Source organism: Oculina patagonica, chromosome 8 (assembly GCF_052425735.1).
Source record: "Oculina patagonica isolate OP01 chromosome 8, crgOcupat, whole genome shotgun sequence".
Taxonomy (NCBI): domain Eukaryota; kingdom Metazoa; phylum Cnidaria; class Anthozoa; order Scleractinia; family Oculinidae; genus Oculina; species Oculina patagonica.
This window is the reverse complement of record NC_135765.1, coordinates 16,834,841-16,853,870: the sequence shown is the minus strand read 5'-3', so window position 1 is coordinate 16,853,870 and position 19,030 is coordinate 16,834,841. Positions and strand designations below refer to the sequence as shown.

Here is a 19,030-nt window from a genome sequence, read left to right as displayed (position 1 = left end):
AAATTTTAAAATATAGTACTTTGTTTCCGGTGGTGTTTTTAGTTGTGCATTCCAAGGAAAGGTTAGTTTCTAACCAATGTTACTGTAATTAATAAAAGGCAAATTGTAAGCTGCTTTAATCACAAAATTGACACGATTTAATTCGTACAACTCTAATAAGATGTCTTTTATCACGACTTTTCACAATGGAAGGCAACATATTTTGTAACTTTACTAGACAGCGAGGAAACTTCCACAACTTTGCCAAGAATAAAATGTCTTGAAATAATGTATCTAGATTGCCTCTTGTTTAAATGTGGCTTAAAGTTGTCTGCACTCACTGTACAATCTGTAATGTAAATTTTGTGCAGTAAGTCCAAAAACTTAATATCATTTAGAGGTAAAACACGCAGTGCAAGGAAGTACAAGTTTCCAGGAAGTAAAGTTGATATAGCATCTTGATTTACTCTTGTTAAATTTAAATGGGGCTGAAAGTTGTTTGCACTTTCTGTACAATTTGTAAGTCCAACAGTACATGCGGAGTCTAGGAAGTAGAGTTGATACAGTGGTTTGCCAGTAATGAATTTGAATTGAAGGATCTTTCAGTAGCAAATCCAGAGATGTTTTACACAGTTTATTTTTTTTACTTAGGTGTTATTGCTACATGGTTTTCGCTGTGTTTTGTTTAAATATATCTGCCATTCATAGTGAGGATTGGGCTTTCTATATATTGCATAGAGGCAGAATAGAGGCCAATAACCAGTTCCAGTCAAAGCAGTTCCAATGCAATAGCCACATTCACACATTCACGCTGCTTCTTGACAAAGTGCAGATTAAACAGATTGAAGCAATTAGGACAAAACACAGCTGTCAGTGGATTCTTTGAAAACTGTATTTTGGATGTTTTCTGTTGTTTTTTAATTCTGTTCTGTAAACATAATAAAAGAAAAAATCAATTGTTAAAAATTTAATAATTGTTTTATACATATTTGTTTAGACACTAAGACTGATTAACTACAACAATTTATTGCAACATAAGTAGCTACTTAAATTTTTCTTTTTTCTGAAACACATCTTTCTACATGTACACTATGCTTCTTAAATCATTTACTAGTTATTATGGTCTACAAAAATGTATATACTCTTTTTTGGTTGCTATTAAACCACCTACCTTTAAGGTCACTTTAGTGTGTCTTGAGAACACCAGTTTGGACTCTTGATTTATTTAGATTTGTATAAATGTGATCAATTGTAGTTCTGTTATCAGTGGTAAAGCCTGAAATAAGTTTGTTTGTATCCATATTTTACAATCACTTATTTATATTTACTGCTGCTTTGCACACCATTATTAAAATCAATGTTGAAATCTGACCTAGTAGTATACGAAAACGTTCTGTTGACAGAAGGGATCGCGAATGAAGCTCTCTCAATGCTTAGTAATCTATAAATTCCAGCAAATTAAATTTAACAACATCTAGCAGATATTTAGCCTTTTAAAATCGTTATTTCGATTCCATAAATACTTTGTCCATTATGTTAGTCAATAAAGTACATGTACAAGCAAACTGATATAAATTTTTGATAGCTCACCTCAGCAGTTGTGGCAATACATTCTTCTGCACTTCTCCTCTTCAGTTAAAGCTCAGGTTACAATGTCGCCAGTAGTTCAGATCACAAATATATCAATCCTGATGTTTCATTAGCCGTGCTTATATTGCTTTCAATGCTTCCAGTTCAACTTCAGTCTTGAAAGGCAAAGGTCTGCCGAAACAACACTCGCCAGCTGACTCCCAGCTCGTAAACCACAATTTAGTTCGGTGTGTCGATAAGGTTTTTGTGTACTATGATATCTCAATATGTTTGTAAGTGAGCGTAAAAAAAATTTAAGCTACTAATCTTACTTCGAGTCAAGGCTTCTGGCTGTGAAAAAGTCTCGAATAACCAAGATGGCGGAGGAAAACAAATCTCAAGCCATATTCTTAGTTACCAATCCCCCTCGGTTCGAATCATCACATCGCCCGTTGTAAACCCAACCGATTTATCGCTCCATAACATAAGGCTCGAGACTAACGTCCTCGCCTAAAAACCCAACCGATTTATCGCTCCATAACATAAGGCTCGAGACTAACGTCCTCGCCTAAAAATACATCGCTGCAAAGATAATTTCACAGCCAACAAATAGATTAAAACAGTTATATTTATTTCATTCAAAACATTTACAAAAAACAGTGAAAATGCTGCACAACTCTTACCGCATTATGTAAAGATCGTTTGAGAGCATCCCTGTCACATTCAGGTGAATTTCTTGTTGTTTACGGTGTACAGTTCGCTTGAAATGTCTTACACATCTTCACTAGTTATCGATCGAACAATTTTGAAGATATTTGGCTTTAACTCTTGAAATTCACGGTTTTATTTGCTCTTGAATATTGTCTTCACTTTTGGTTGTTGCTGAAAATGGCGAAAAAAAATGCGCGGTAAGTTTTCTTCTTCGTTTTACAATGCCTTCTTCATCCTTCAGTTTGTGGAAACAGACGGCCATTTTGTTTTCAAAGCATGTGCTTTCACTTGCATAAATTAGTTTACCAAATATGGAAAGTAGTGCCCAGTTTTTCCCAAAACAGAAGAGGTCGTTTCCAGCTGGTTTTTTTGGCCGCTAAAGGGGCCACGGGTGGTGAAAGGGTTAAAAGCAGGGTCCGAAATTGCGACCAGCTGGTCGCCAATGCGACTGAAAATTGAGTGTTGGCGACCAGAATTTCAAGGCCAATCGCCAGGAGGCGACTAGCGTTGTGTCTTGCCTATGTTCTGAACCTCGCTCAAGGAAGTTCGAAAAAAATATCACAGGTTTCCAGAAAGAAACTTATTCCTTTTCTCTTGTCTTGTCAATGTTTTTAACCTCCAGGGAATATAATTTAGGTGAAAATGAAGGTAAGCTTCGTGTTAAATGACCTCCAAAACAGTTGCAATCCACGAACTGTATTCAACATTTAGCGGCCGCCATATTTTCAGCAGTTTTATTTGACAGTATACCGTGGGCACATAGCGTAAAAACGTGCTTTACTTTCGCCATTGCAATGTCAAGTTTCCGCTGAAAATCTTCAAGAACTTTTTGCAGTCAGAAGAAGTTGAAAGTGCTAAAGAACTCATTCAAGGTTTGGATGTATCTGGGGCTTCCAAGTCAGAAGAAGTCGGTCCTTTCATGCTGACTAAAAACATTCTTTCTCGTTCAAGTTTACTCCAGATGATATTGACGAAGTTGGCAGACTTGCAGTAAACCTCGGTTGGCAATCCAATTGTGAGCAGTCTTTAAACTAAGAGAGTTTTCTATGATGTAATGTATATGAAATGATTCATATATGAACTGCGGATGTATATGAAAGTGATAAATGATCATTGCAGTGAATTTCCAATTTAAGCAATTGGAAATAAAGAAGCCTGAAAAAAAATTCAGGGCTTCATCGGGATTCGAACCCGTGACCTCCGCGATACCGGTGCGATGCTCTACCAACTGAGCTATTAAAACCACACATTGGGAGCGAGGTCAACTGTGAGTTTATATTTTCCCGTGAGAGGAGTGAAATGATGTAATTTATATGTAATGATTCATATATGAACTGCGGATGTATATGAAAGTGATAAATGATCATCGCAGTGAATTTCCAATTTAAGCAATTGGAAATAAAGAAGCCTGAAAAAAAATTCAGGGCTTCATCGGGATTCGAACCCGTGACCTCCGCGATACCGGTGCGATGCTCTACCAACTGAGCTATTAAAACCACACATTGGGAGCGAGGTCAATTGTGAGTTTATATTTTCCCGTGAGAGGAGTGAAATGATGTAATTTATATGTAATGATTCATATATGAACTGCGGATGTATATGAAAGTGATAAATGATCATCGCAGTGAATTTCCAATTTAAGCAATTGGAAATAAAGAAGCCTGAAAAAAAATTCAGGGCTTCATCGGGATTCGAACCCGTGACCTCCGCGATACCGGTGCGATGCTCTACCAACTGAGCTATTAAAACCACACATTGGGAGCGAGGTCAATTGTGAGTTTATATTTTCCCGTGAGAGGAGTGAAATGATGTAATTTATATGTAATGATTCATATATGAACTGCGGATGTATATGAAAGTGATAAATGATCATCGCAGTGAATTTCCAATTTAAGCTTAATTTAGCGACTAAATTTTTCACTGGCGACCAAACCTGAGCAGTTGGTGGCCAAATGGCCACAAAGGCAAAAAATAAACTTGGAGGGTTAAATGTCTTTGTAGATAGGAGACTCTGACTCTTGCGATCATTCACAAGTAGGAATAAAGTACAAAGTGAAGAAGCGTCTTTAACACTTAGTGCTTTCGTGTTTCTCTGTCAAGGAAAAATTTACGGACACTTTTTGGCGACCAGATTTTTCCATCTGGCAACCGAAAAAAACCATTTACCGGTAGTCGCCACTTGGCGCCTGAGTAAAAAAGTTAATTTCGGACCCTGAAAAGGAGGCTGGGATGAAGATAGTCTTTTCCAAATGCATTTGAAAAAATAATGGAGTCCTGAGAAGTTTTTCAATTATCGCAAAAAAATTAATGCTAATTTCTGTACAGTAGTGTTACATGGCCTTACATGGGAGCCTTGAAATTGTTGCGCGGTGTTTTGGAGTCCTGGTTTACTTTCCTTGAGTCGCTCTCGATACGGAACTTTGGACGGGATTTCTACTTTACCAAGTTTATTACATTGTTGACACTTCGGTCTCAGATATTGATCTCTTCTCACTCTGCTCTTATCTGCTCTTTTTTCTCCTTACACCCTAAAACAACGCTAATATAAACCACGCTCTAGATCCACAACTCTCAGTGATTGGTTAACATGAATTACGTAAAGCTTTGTGATTGGTTTAACTGTAATGTTTTGGAATGGTAATCTTACATGGCAACGGCGGCGTTCTTTAATCTTGCGCGAACCGCGTTCTTACTTTTTGCCGTACAACTTACAATAACTAGCAAATAGATCAGCTAAATGAAACGGCTTATACGCGTGAACATAAATATAGTTTTCCCAAATACCAATCACTGGAATTGCTGGACTTAAGCGGGTTTTTTCCTTCCGTACGTGATCTACTATCACAATGTTAAATTCAATAACACAAAAGGATCCAAAAGTAACATGTAAATATTTTGTGGTAACTAGGTAAACTAATTAAAGCGATCCATTGTTCATAAAGTTGAATGGAATCAAAGTTCCACAGTTCGTGCTGGTCAAAAGACCAGAGTGTCCAGAATTAACTTAAACTAAGTTAAGAACAGTTAAGGACATAAATGCTAGTAATTAAAATAGCGATCAGGTTGTTACTTGCCTGTTTGGCACACGAAAAAAACATTAATTGTTTAGGATAGCTGGATTAAGTCAAACAATAGTTGTTTACGCAAAGTTCTCAAATCGATCCGGAAACAAAGGAAAAGGGATTAGAGCATAGAAAAGTTCCCACGTGAAACTTTTCCAGCTCGCAAAACAAAATGCAAATTGCTGCAAGAACGTGTACAAAAGTCAGCTACAAATTCTGGCACGTGTATGTTGCCTAGTAACGATCTGGTCATTGTACGAAAAGTACAGAACACGTTTGTAGTTCAACTAAATCAAATAAGACTGTTGTAATTGATTAACACTCGAATCGCCTAGAATTTAAGAATGTAAAAGCTAATATGAAAATATCTAAAATTGTGTGCCAACAAAATGTAATTGACATCCGTCCCCTGTTTTGTGTAGCTGTAGCCAGTACATGTAAACATAACAATCACTTCTACATTTTGTACTTAAAAAAAGACCAAGAAGATTGATTAAAACGAGGGGTTTGGAATAAATTGTATCTTCTGAGTTTGTAGTTTGACTGTTTCTCCCCTTAGCTTCATGAGCATGCAACCACATATACACTGTACATGAATGCAGTTCCTGTTGTGCTACATTTGCATGTGCAGTATCAAAACTGTGCACTTAGAATAATAGCAAGGTGCCCAAAGACTCTTATGCAAGAAATCTTGGGTGCCCAGCTTTTAAAAGTTTTCATGATAGCAAAGTTATACCAGTTGCGGAAAGGCAAAAGTAAGTCGCCTGTGGCACCCGGGCTTTGCTAATGCACAGTTCAGAGTATGGAGTAACCAAAGTGTTCTCTGGTGCTGTATCTTTTGACAAGTCCTTGACATTTTTCTTTTTTCTTACATTGATAGGCTGTGCACCAAGTTTTACTGGTTCACCTAATAATGGAAATCCTGTGTATCAACTGCAAGGAAATGATGTGACCTTATCATGGTTTTACAATCCTGATGGAAGAACAGTTACTGACGTAGAATGGTCATTTAATGTCGTACAGTTGATTGCAACTAAATTGTCAAGCGGAGCTCCTGTAATTGAGGCAGAATATCAAGGAAGAGTAGAAGTATCAGGAGATGCTACAATAAAATTGTTAAATATTCAAGAAAAAGACAGTGGGAAATATGAATGTAGAGTCTTGTTCACTACTTCACCTCGGCGGATAATAAATGAGACTGAGCTAATTGTAGTTGGTAAGTTCCTGCATCTATATATTCTCTTTATTACATTGCTCTGTTCGAATTCTGAATCAGGTTAAGGGGGTGTTTTGACTACTTCTTCCTCTTGACCACTTACATCAGTAAATGTTAGTGGCGGGGACAAGAAACCCATTCTGCATACCAGATTCTTACTTATTATTGCGAGTACTGGTCTGTAAAGAAAAATACCGGTACATCTTTCTTTAATACTGTTTCTTATACAATTCTTGTCTCACAGTTTGGTTTTGATATTTTGCCTTAAATAGTTAGACCACAGATCACACACGGAACCACAGGACCAATCACTGTAGACGAGGGAAATTCAAGAACTTTGTTATGTGTCGCCAGTGGTAATCCCAAACCATTGATCACATGGTATAGAGGCAGTACAAAGGTTCAGGAAGATCCCAACAACTCAAACTACACAATAACATCAGCTAACAAGAACCATGCAGGGACGTACAGATGTGAGGCTGTTGTTACTGCACCTGGACTGAACATAAACTCTACAGAGTATACAGTTGCTGTTACAGTGAGATGTAAGTCCACTAAGAATGACTTGCTGTTAATAAGATTAGGATAATATACTGGCAGCATACCGTACAGATTGCATCTACCCGTGAAGGCATGTGCTCAAAACATGTTTTCATGTGCCGTCAGACGTCTGCGTTTCAGGTGTCAAAGTTTGAAGTTTAGCAGACCGAAACGCAAACTTTTGCACTCAAAATGCTCACCATAAACACTGAGAACCGGGGAAACTTTACGCTAGAAATGATTCAAGTGAACCTAGATGTATGCATATTGACACAGATCAGCATCATTTATCTTCCCGCCATTTCACTTTCCGCCATTTCAAAACCGGAATGTGTTGAACTTTTGGCGCGAAATTGCCATAACAATCTGCTAAACTTCAAAGTTTGACACCTGAAACGCATATGTTTTACGTCACGTGAAAACACCTTTTTAGCGCATGCGTTCACGTGTAGATGCATTGGACGGTATAATTGTACATGTATGTGTATGTACACTATATAACCAGCCAATACAAAAAGAAAAAGAAACACATGGAGGGGGAAGGCAGTCTGTTTTCAAATAATGAATCAGCATGTCTCTTCCCTACCAGACATAATTAATCAAGATTAAGACCATTGTTTTGCTCATAAAAATGTTTTTAGGTTACCGGTAAGTCTGTTTCAACCTGAAGATAACATACTTTTAATCACTTATAAATCAACAAATGAATATTATTTTGAATTTATTTATTGGGATTTCTGGGGGTTTTTTATATTAACTTGAAATGGATTTACAGTCAACTCTCTCTAAGACGGACACCGCCGGGACCGGCCCCAACTGTCCGTCTTAGAGAGGGTGCCTTATAGAGAGTCGAGGTAACGTGACACCAGAAATTTTGAAACGATGAAGCAAAACGGCTATGCACAACGAATACACGTCTGTTTTTAGTCACTTACGTTAGCAAAACCTTAAAGTGGAACAAAAATAATATCAGAAATTCGACTTGTTTAGTAATAACAAACGCTAATACTGTAAGTAGAAAACTAAATTTTTGGTGCCCATATACAAGTTTAAGAAAAGAGGTAATGCGTTTTAGTGGTATTTTGGTATTCTAAAGGTGCTGAACTACTATATGCTATATGTTGATAACAAGTTTTGAAGTATTATTCACTTAAAAATACCTTTGTGTGCTGTCCGTTGGCGGTTTTATAGTGTCCGTTGTCCGTCTTAGAGAGGTGTCCGTCTTACAAAGAGTTTTCTTATAGTAAAATGACTGAAAAACGGCAGGAACCATAACCAGGTGTCCGTCTTATGGAGGTGTCCGTCTTAAAGAGGTGTCCGTTAAGAGAGAGTTGACTGTACATGTATTGGTCATTGAAAAATTGTTATCTTAAGTTAACCTAGGTTGGAAACAAATTAAACCTAAAAACCTATTTGGCCTACAACATTATATAATACACTGTGTCGATCTTGTTTATTGAGGTACTCTTGCTTTGGTACCAGTAAATCGTCCGACAGAACTGTACTGGCAAACAATTCCAGTTTAGAACCTGAGAACTGCGGCAAGGTTTAAATATGTTCAATGTTTATTTACTAACAAGGTTTAAAATAATTTGGGATTTTTTGACCCCAGACTAGGCAATTTACACTACCCAAAAGAAATGGTCTGGTTGATACTGTAAGCTGCACCCTCGATTTTTGTGCATTACAGTGTACTTGACCTTGGCTTTTCATTCTTTTTTTCAGTCAAGCCCCAACACAAGGTGGACAGTTTGCAAAGTAATCAAACTGAAGTGGAAGGAAGAAATGCAGAATTTTATTGCCGTTTAGAAGCTGTTCCCACTGCTATCACATATAGATGGTTTAAGGGTGGCAGCCAGATTTCTGATTCTGTAGATTATACCATTGACACAATCTCGGATGGACAGAGACTGACAGTCAAACAAGTTAAAAAGGGCAGTGCTGGACAATACTCTTGTTATGGACAAAATGAGTTAGGAACTGGAGAGAGGAAGTCTGCTTACCTCCTAGTCAATTGCAAGTGATGTTTTACATTATTTATTATACACTGTAGTCACTATCTGTCTTCTCATTGGCTAAGAGCCTACAGTTAGTTCTGAGAAACAGTGCAACCTACAGATTAGTGAATAATCTGCTAGCAGATTATTCACTAATCTGTAGTTTGGGCGCGCAATGCATGATTTCCGAGAGGAATGTGGGACACATCTGACAGGGAAGGAAATTCATTGTTCGTCGATTCGCTTCTTCAACCAAGCAAAACATTAACCTAAATTGAAAAATTGCTGGACAATAGAATTCTCGGATAACACAAAACGATGGACAAAGATTGCTGAGGAACAATTCCACGAATACTTTGAGAGAAAAGCATTCAAAAGCAAGACGGCAAGTAGGAATTAGTAGAACGGTTGAAGTCGTTTTGTCCTTCTTTTTTTTCAGAAAACAATGACATGTATAATTAAAAAACAATTACTAAATTCGGTTTTTGTGATAATTTTTTTATTATCCGGAATAATCAAGATCTCGGTAAGTGTTATCAGCCTTTAGTTAGCTTTCGGCTTCGGCCTTCCTCAACCTTGATTATTCCGGATATCACAAAAACCCCATCCAATAACTGTTTATTATTTTATGTTAAAAAAATGCAGTATTTTGTTATGTTGCAAAATCAACCAAGTGTCAAAAACAACAACATTTTTGAAAAAATAATGCTTCTAAATTGTTTCATTTAAACACAGTCTGTTTCATTGAGTGATTAAGAACAAATCACCATGTAGATGGTTTATTTCAGATTATTTCTGAAATAAACAATTGTTATTTCATTGAAACAGGAAAAAAGGCAGAACAAAAAAGAGCAACTGGGGCTACTGATAAAACTTTTATACTGGGAGGCTCCCTCTTGTATACCTTTTATATACCTTCAATAGAAAATGGTACCGCTTTGACATCCTACAGAAGGGTTACCCCATGTCTTTTCTTAATTTTACTTAAAATTTATTTTATTATAACGTGACTGTTTTGCATGACTGTTCCAGGTCTAGTATATGTGTATGCTGAAAGGCTCTTTTAATGGTCAACGTAAATGAACTCATGGTGAAAACCCTACCCTTTCATATTCAACTTTCCTTAGAAGCTAAAAAAGATACCCCCTTTGGTCAGAGCCTTTCAGTATTAATAGTGCACTTTAAAATTATGGAGTACCCCTCCCTCCTCCTCCTGCTGCCCCCCCCCCAGATAAAATCATATTATAGTTATGTTGCAGAGCTAACTTTTAATTGTTGTCATTTCAGATGCTCCTCAGCAAGTTACTGTGGCACCAGTTTCAGCAGATGTGAAACTTGGTCAAAGCAGAACACTTACATGTAATGCTGATGGTTTTCCGCCACCATCTTACTCATGGAAATTTAATGGAAAATTAAATGGAATTAAACAAAACACTTTGACTTTAACAAATGCGGATGTAAATGATGCTGGGAACTATACATGTGTGGCAAAAAATGGTTTTGGTAGTGAAGAGTTTACAAGAGTGGTAAACGTAATATGTGAGTATATTATTTAAGATTACTCTATGTGTTTTGAACCAAAACTTGTGTATATTATGTTGTGGTTTAAATTTCCCTCAAGTGGTTTAAATTCTTTCAAACCAGTTTAAATTCTATTTCCTGAATGACACTGTACATGTGTGCACTTCTGCCAGAAAATTTGTTACATTGTTAAAAGTTTTATCCCTTCCTAAGATTACAGAAGGGTGAAGAAAATATCAAATGGAATAAAGCCCAAATTGACTTCTGATAAATTGTTGTATTCTCCCTCCAATATACCTTATGTATGCTTGTAAATCAAAAGGAGATCCAGTGCAGGATCAATGATCCAATTGTGATACATCAAAGGAACCAATGAATCTTTACACAGAGTGGATTTATCTGTTCTTTTGATGTACAGTGTACCATGATCCAACTGATCTTTGATCATTGATGGATCCTTAACCAGATCATCCCAAAGGAACACACCACTAACTTCAATTTTGTCTTGTATTTGATCAGATCGACCAACTGTTACAACTTTTACAACTGGAACTCCTGGCAACTCTGTTGTGCAGGGAACAACGGTGACTCTTACATGTAGTGCAAATGGTTACCCTGCTCCAACATACACCATCAAACGGGGAAATACAGTGGTGAACAGTGTGGAAGGGAAACATGTGATTTCAAATATACAGCTCAGTGCAGAGGCCGATACATACAGCTGTGAGCCACAAAACAGTGGAGGGACTGGACCAACAGAGCAACTGCAGATCACAGTACTAGGTAAGGAGCACAGCCCTTGTTGAGACTTACTTTAACGAAGAGCTGACAACTGAAGTAAATATCAATGTTTACAATACCAGTTGGATGCTGTAACCATCTGAGCCTTAAGAGACACGTAGTGAGCTGGGCCATTTACATGTAAGTACTAGGTTGATATGTGGCACGCGTCCTGCATACTGCTAGGATCAGCAATGTCGAAATCATCAAGTGTGTAGTAAATAATAAAGATGGTTAATTTGAAGCGCCCAACCGGTATCTGGGAGGCCATGGGTACAATTTCCTTTTGGGACTCGTTGTCGTTGTCGTTGTTGAAAAATTCATCTTCATTGTTTATCCTAAGCTTAAAATTTACCATTTTACTGGATAAGAACCAGAACTGTTTTAATGCCATCTGGAGCATTATCTCAATATACATGTACAGTATTGTCACTATTAGGGCTTTCAGTAATACCCTGATGAAGTTCTGGTTGGTGTCCTGTCATGAATCACTGGCTAAAATTCATTAAGCTCTCTAAAAAGAGAGGAGATATTTTCAGCTTCTTATTCACTTTTAATTATTGCTCTCTGAAGGCGTGGATTGCACAGTACATTGTACATTGAAGGTATTTGTGAAACATGACAACAAGAAAACAGTGTGGGATGAAAGTGCATGACTAATTTTTTATTGATTTATCAGATAAAAAATTGTTTTTTTTTCTGGTTTGTTACAGTTCCTCCAACATTTTCTAGTCAGCTGCCAGCAAGTAAAACAAAAACTGAAAATGAAATCGTGAGCTACTCATGCACAGTTGAAGCCAAACCAGCAGCAAAAATTCAATGGATATTGAATGGACAGAATCTGACCTTCACGCCACCTTACAACATTTCAAGCTCTGTTACACCAATTCTCAACTCTAAACTCTTGAAGTCCCTGGATTATCTTACCATCAATAGAGTAACCTGGCAACAACACGGGAATTTTTCCTGCCTTGCTTTTAACAATGCTGGTAAAAAGAGTCAAACTACAGAACTTGAAGTCCGATGTAAGTGTAGACCATTTTTTATGTTTAAAAACCCCTTAAACAGTTGGAAAAATGGAATTATTTTGGATGTTTAAATGTTTATTCTTGTCTCCAAATTTTGCCATTCTCCTAGCTTGTGTTCTTTATGTACTGAAAACAATAAATGAATGAATGAGTGGTTACGTTCAAAATTATAAATCATTAAGTCATTTAAAATTGGAAGGCAAAAACCTTCTCTTAACAAATAATAATTAATATAGTTATTGCTTAGTACCAAAAGTAACACTGTCGACAGAGACAGATTGTACAGTCGTTTTGAAAGTAAAATCTTACAGGTATTGTTGTATTAACCCTCATACTGAAAGGTGTAATTTGTGTCAATCCATACAAATATGTTTTGTGCTTATTCTTTGTTTGTTCATGCTGTAGATATGTAGCAGTATAAGTATTAATGATGTCCTTTTTGTCTTCAGATCGACGAGTTGTTCAGTTTTCTGATGATCATCCTAAAAACCTCACCCTGGCAGAAGGGGCAACTGCAACCTTCTTTTGTAAAACAATCGGCAATCCAGCCACACAATCACATAAGTGGCAGTTTAATGGAAATGACATACCAGGGGAAAGTTGCAGTGGATGCTTAACAACAACATACACAAAGGCGGCAGTGACTCAAGCAGATGCAGGGTGGTACTCATGTACTGGAACTAATACTTTAGGAGAGGGACCTCCTGCTAGGGCACAGTTGTTAATAAAACGTAAGTGATGTACTATTGCACACATTTTTTTTTATAAAAAAAAATTGGAAAAATAAATTGAAACAAACTACTGTCTTTCAAACTTAATTGTCATATTACATATACATGAAATTTTGAAATTTGAAATGCACATTCTTTTAAAAAAAGAAAGTCTGTCAATAGGACAAAAAAAAAAAAAAAGGAAAAAAAAAAAAAAAACTGGAGGGTTGCAATATTAATAAATGGCATCTGCCTGGCCATTGACATGAAGGCTTCAATTCTTGTTTTGGCAAATCTCTTTTGAGATGTTGCAACACTGTACATCTTGAAATTTTGCTCCTTCAATTTTTTCATTGACTTCTTGTCAAATTTTCTTAGAGCTTTCCATTGTTCAATTTGTTTTCCGATATAATTTTTTGCTTAATGATTATTACGAGAACTGACTACTATACAAAGTTTAATTTGAAGTTTTGTAATAAAATCAAAATCATGCAATATCTCAGAAAACAGACTTGTAAGTTTTTTCTCTCTTAGTGTTGCAGTCATTCTAGTCAGTGAAGTGCATTGACTTGAATTGATGGTAAAAAAATTTGACAAATGCAACTCATTTACATGTAGGCTGGTGATTTAAAAATTGTAACCTTATACATATACAACCGACGTCTTAGAACTAAGAATGTAACATGATTGGTTTTGTTTTAAGATTGCCAATGTTTGTCTTGTGTTTTTTTTTATTAGATCCACCAGCAATTACGTACTTTGAAAGCAAATACACAGTTAATGAAGCAAACAATGTTACCATGGTATGCCGTGCAAATGGTGTGCCGACACCTGAAATTATCTGGAGAAAGTCCGGCAGTAATAAGCAGCTTGCATCTGGAGAAGAGTTTTCAATAGTCGATACCAGCGGCAGTGATGATGGTACATACACATGCACTGCAAAAAATGACCTTGGGCAGGATTCAAGAGAAATCACTCTGAATGTTCGAAGTAAGTATGTAACGTAAATACAGATTATCCCTTTTTACTCCTTGGGAAGATTTTTGCGAAAGTGAGGTACAACTGTACCATAACAGCATGCATATTTATTTAATGTGTTTAAACTGCTTTACAGTCTTGTAGGAAATAAACTGAGTCATACTTTGTTGCAGCACGACCAACTTCTGTGACATCGACTCCTACAACCACTCAAATTCCTGGTGCAAAAGGTGAGCAAGTTTATTTAACTTGCATTGTCACGGGCAAGCCATCACCTTCTCTGTCATGGAAAAGACAACTTAATGGACCAGATCTGAGCTCCTTAAACGATGGCAACGTAAAGGGCATTAGTGTAGGGAAGGACACCAGTGTTATGAAAGTCACTGTCAGTGCAGTTGGTGAGAAGTTCTACTGTGTTGCTGTAAACCTTCTGGGAAGAGAAAATCAGGAATATACTATTAGAGAACGAGGTTAGTGACAATACCACCATTGGTTTATAATGTTGCTGCTGCTTAGTTTGAACAGTGACTGCCATTGTCTTTTTATCAGTCAATTTCATTAATGACTGACTTCGAAAATTACATGTTTTTTGAATGCAACTACAATAATTTATTAACTCTCACTATAACAAACACCTTTAGGACCACAATTTGGTGTCTGCAATAGAGAAAGTCCATGGTAGGCTCTCAAGTTATTTTCAGTTATTCTTATTATTTTACTGGGACTTTGGCTTCTGTCTGTAACAGCAAGGCGGGAGTTGACATGTCCCATGTTTTTCTTCAGAGCTGTTTACAATCTTAGACAAAACTGCAAACTCCACCCCCCCCCCCCAATTTCAATATTGTTAAAGCAGCCATGTTGTGAAAACAAAGACTGGGGAGGACAGGTGCAAACCCCTTTCAACAGCATTGAGTTGGGGAGAGGGGAATAAGGTATTTTTGCCCATGTTTGTTTCAACTAGTTTTGTCCATGATTGTAAAAGAGGAAGCTGGGAATTGATTGATTAGTTGATTGGCAATTATCACCACTGAGTGGCATTTGTGAGCAAAAGTTTCTCACCTTGCTGTTGAATCCTATTGTGCCAAACCACCATTGGGTTATTCCAGAAAAAATACACACACCCCCGACGGATGGCAAAAAATTTTGACCCCCCCTCCTGCCCGGATTTCCATTTTTTTAAAGGCCCTAACTGGACACGACAGGCAATAGAAAAGTCGCAACATTTCTTCCAAAAGATCCCTGTTTATTTTAATTTTTTAAAACTGGGCTAATATTGCGAATTTTGCGGGTCAAATATCAACATTTCAAATCAGATTATTTAAACGATTGTGCGTGTGTTTGAGTGATCTCCGGTACACTCTCCTCGAAAAGGCCACTTGCTTTTTTCCGTCATTCGACAAATTGTACAAGATAGAGCGGTTTTCACTTGAGTGTCGAAAGTAAATTGCGTTTGCTTTGGTTTTGCATTACTAGTTAGCTTATCAATAAAGCCTTTCGAACTACAATAATTTTAAATAATTTTGTTACCTACCGTAATGATTCAATTTAGCGCCCGGGGCGCTTATTTACTTTTGGCACCTCGAGGGAGGGCGCTTATTCGAGACAGGGCGCTTATTCGGGACAGGGCGCTTATTTAATTTCTTGAGAAACAACCAAATGTATCTAACAATAACAGAAACTGTAACAGTTAGAAATTGTTAATAAAAAAATAATTGTTCATTTTAGCAGTAAATATATACATGAACTGTACGGCGAACGGTCAGGAGTTTATCTAGTTGACGTCAATGACTTCAGTATGGACAGTTATCCACAATAGGGGCACTTAGAATAGGGGTGCTTATAAGAACGGGGCCGGGGCGCTAATTAGAATGGGGGCGCTTATTGGAATAGGGGCGCTTATTTACAAAAACACATTCGAAGAGAGGCGTTTATTCGGAAGGGGGCGCTTATTGAAAGGAGGGCGCTAAATCGAATCATTACGGTATATGGTCCGTAGGTCAACTGGAACTCTTGCCTTTCTTTCAAAGAATTCAAGTTTTCATGCCGGCGTAATGTCCACGTTCTGGCTTTCAAAAACTTGTTAACATATCGATCCTAAGGCATGGATTACTAAAGTGGAAGAAGCCAAATGATACACAAATTGTGTATGTACGCATGTTAGTCAGCAAAACGAGTTCTTGGGTTGGCTAAAATAAACAGAAAAGTACAACCTGCAGCTGGACCGATCGTCTTTTCTTCGCATTTTTTGAGGATGTTGCAAAGCACGGGCTTTGCAACAAAAGGATACAAAAGGATAAAAATGTTCCAGGCGTTGCACGCTCCGTTGACAGTGTTTTTTTCCGATCGTAAAGTTGTAGTTTCCCATAACGCGCTGGTTCTTTATGAATAAAAGACCTTTGAAGGTAAACTTGAAGCATATGAGGTAAGAACACCATAAACTGGAAGACTGCAAGATTTTCCGAGGCAAACTTCTTTTAAGTGGTAAAACATATCGATCGGGTTTCCCGGGGGGGGGGGGTACTCCCTATAATGGCCTATACGGGGAGGCTCCGCCCAAAAGGGGTACCTTTTTCAGGCTCCAGGTATATAAAAGGGTAGGGATTTCACAACTTTAGGTATATGAAAGGGAAGGGAAATCTGCCATAATGTTATTTTAAAAGGCCTTTATATCATATATTTTTGAGCAGACGCAACTTTTGGCTGTATCGTTTTAATGTATTAAGCGCTACATAAAAATAACAGGAAAACTTCCCGTTTTAGGTAAATGTGATGTTGTCAAGGTATACAAAAGGGGTACCTTTTTCTATCAAAATGGTATATAAATGGGTAAGGGGTTTGATCTCCGGGCGGAGCCTCCCCGTACAAAACTTTTTTGAGTACCCCCTCCCCCCCCCCGGGTCGGGTTTAAGTTAAAAGTGACCCCTGAGGAAGAATTTTTAGGTTCAGAACCCCCAACCCCCCCCCCCTGCCCGGATTCCCAAGCCAGTAACCCCCCCCCTCTCCCCCCCCCCCCCCGCAAGAATTTCCAGTTTGCCATCTGTCGGGGAGGTGTGTATTTTTTTCTGGAATAACCCATTGCAGCCTACAAGCTTTATTACTTTTAACTTGAGTTCGAAGTTCAGTGGCTCACAGTCACTTTGATTACAACCCAAAATATCATGTGTCATTCAAATTTTGAAAGGGTAGTGTATTGACATGGGACGTTGGAGGTTAATGCTGGATCATTTTTTTCATCAGGGGTACCAGATGCACCAATTGATGTGAAACTGGTGGGCTTTAAAGTAGAGGGTGCTAAAACTGTGAGTGTTAATGTCAGCTGGACTCCTGGTTACAGTGGTGGATACGACCAATGGTTTAAAATCTATTATCGTGTAAAAGGAGATAGCGAAAATTCTGTGTCTGTTGGTCACCCTGACAATAACATGTTCACTATGCAAGGATTGTTCCCTAACAAGACATATGAATTTACTGTTGAAGCTTCCAATGAAGCTGGCACAGGTTCAAAATCAGCCTTAAAACAAGTTAAGACACCAGGTACAGTGGAACACAGCATTACAGACACCACTTTTAATAATTTACTATGTATGGACACTCGCTTGTATTGTGTCAACTTCCTCTTTCATGTACTTGAGACTGTTTATTGTGGATACAGGTACAGGTAATACAGCAATGGACACTTGACCCAAACAAGGGCTCTCATACAAAGTTAAACTTGCTTTACTGACACTGATTATCTGTGCACTGTTTTACATGCAGGGCTGCAAATAGTTTTTTTTCACTTGAGAGGACATAATTATGTCCTACTAAGACACCACCTTGGTCGGACAAAACAAAATTCTGGTCGGACATATTTTTATTCATCGTTGCCGTAAAAGAATATACAATCAAAAAATTGTCGGGACATCATGTCTAACCACACTTAGGATTTAGTCGGACATGAGCAAATTTTGGTCGGCCAATGTCCGATGACCGTCTGTTATTTGCAGCCCTGTATTTGTCATGGTATAAAAATGGTTGTAAATAGTATGCATCGTACACTGTTAGGAAACAAGTTTTCCACATTCTATACAGTTGGGTTACAAGTAAAAACATATTCTAATTCTTTGTTGATTTACATAGTTTTTTTACATTTACCATTATATGACTGATAATACCGATACTTTTAGGTATCACTAAATGAAAATTTCAAAAGTTTAGTTTTAATAAATTGAAATGTTCTTAATTACCGGTATCCCTTTTTTGTTATAATGTTCGCTAAAAGGTAAAAAAATTATTTACAAGGCTAAAAAAAGACGTGAGACTTGTGAAGGTCTCTCACAAGTCTCGCGTCATCTACGAAGGAGAATGTTCATGCGGAGAAAACTATGTAGGTGAAACAATGCAAAATCTTGAAATGCGATAACTGAACATTCGAACGTCTGCCACACCTCGGAACCAGAACGTCACCTTTTGGAAAACCCAAGCCACTCATTCCAGTGGAAAGTCCTTTGTTCGGCAAGATCGTACTTTAAAGGGACTAATTATCCAACAAAAGAGCCCAACTTTGAACAAACAAGTTAATTGCTATGTTGCACAGTTATTCCCGAAGGAAATAACTTGAGTATAAAAACGATGTAAATCACGGACGGCTTTTAACCCTGATGATAACAACAAGTCGAAAACGTTTGGTTCCTTTTTAAAATTTTATAACCTTTTTTTAGCCTTGTAAATAATATTTTTATCCCTTTTTTGTTTTTGTTTTTTTACTTTCAGAGTCTGCAGTACCTCCTGACAGAGGAAGTGGTACGTCAAATCTACTGACTGGGTTTTATAGGGTGCTTTTTATTTGAAGGTTTATAGTTATCATAGGTAGTTTTCCATAAGGAGTGGTGCGCAGAAAAGTGTTACAGTGCGGCTACTGTAACCGGGGTCACCCAGACAAAGTTAACCAATCACAAAG

At 37.5% G+C, this 19,030-nt stretch overlaps 1 long non-coding RNA gene and 1 pseudogene across 2 annotated transcripts in view; one reads left to right on the top strand and one right to left on the bottom strand.

Moving 5' to 3' along the window:
* The window catches only part of LOC144662780 (hemicentin-1-like), a 47,911-nt pseudogene that overhangs the window by 11,703 nt on the left and 17,178 nt on the right, over positions 1-19,030 (top strand). Inside the window, exons 2-12 of the transcript XR_013572525.1 lie at positions 6,202-6,537; positions 6,810-7,082; positions 8,803-9,093; positions 10,362-10,613; positions 11,115-11,378; positions 12,089-12,400; positions 12,853-13,134; positions 13,852-14,103; positions 14,265-14,561; positions 17,329-17,625; positions 18,844-18,873. The product of XR_013572525.1 is annotated as a hemicentin-1-like (transcript). The remainder of the gene's footprint in view (positions 1-6,201; positions 6,538-6,809; positions 7,083-8,802; positions 9,094-10,361; positions 10,614-11,114; positions 11,379-12,088; positions 12,401-12,852; positions 13,135-13,851; positions 14,104-14,264; positions 14,562-17,328; positions 17,626-18,843; positions 18,874-19,030) is intronic.
* Positions 95-2,058, bottom strand: LOC144662878 (uncharacterized). The gene is made up of 2 exons (XR_013572550.1): positions 1,570-2,058; positions 95-907 (listed from the first exon to the last, which is right to left on the bottom strand). It is a non-coding gene; the product is annotated as an uncharacterized LOC144662878 (long non-coding RNA).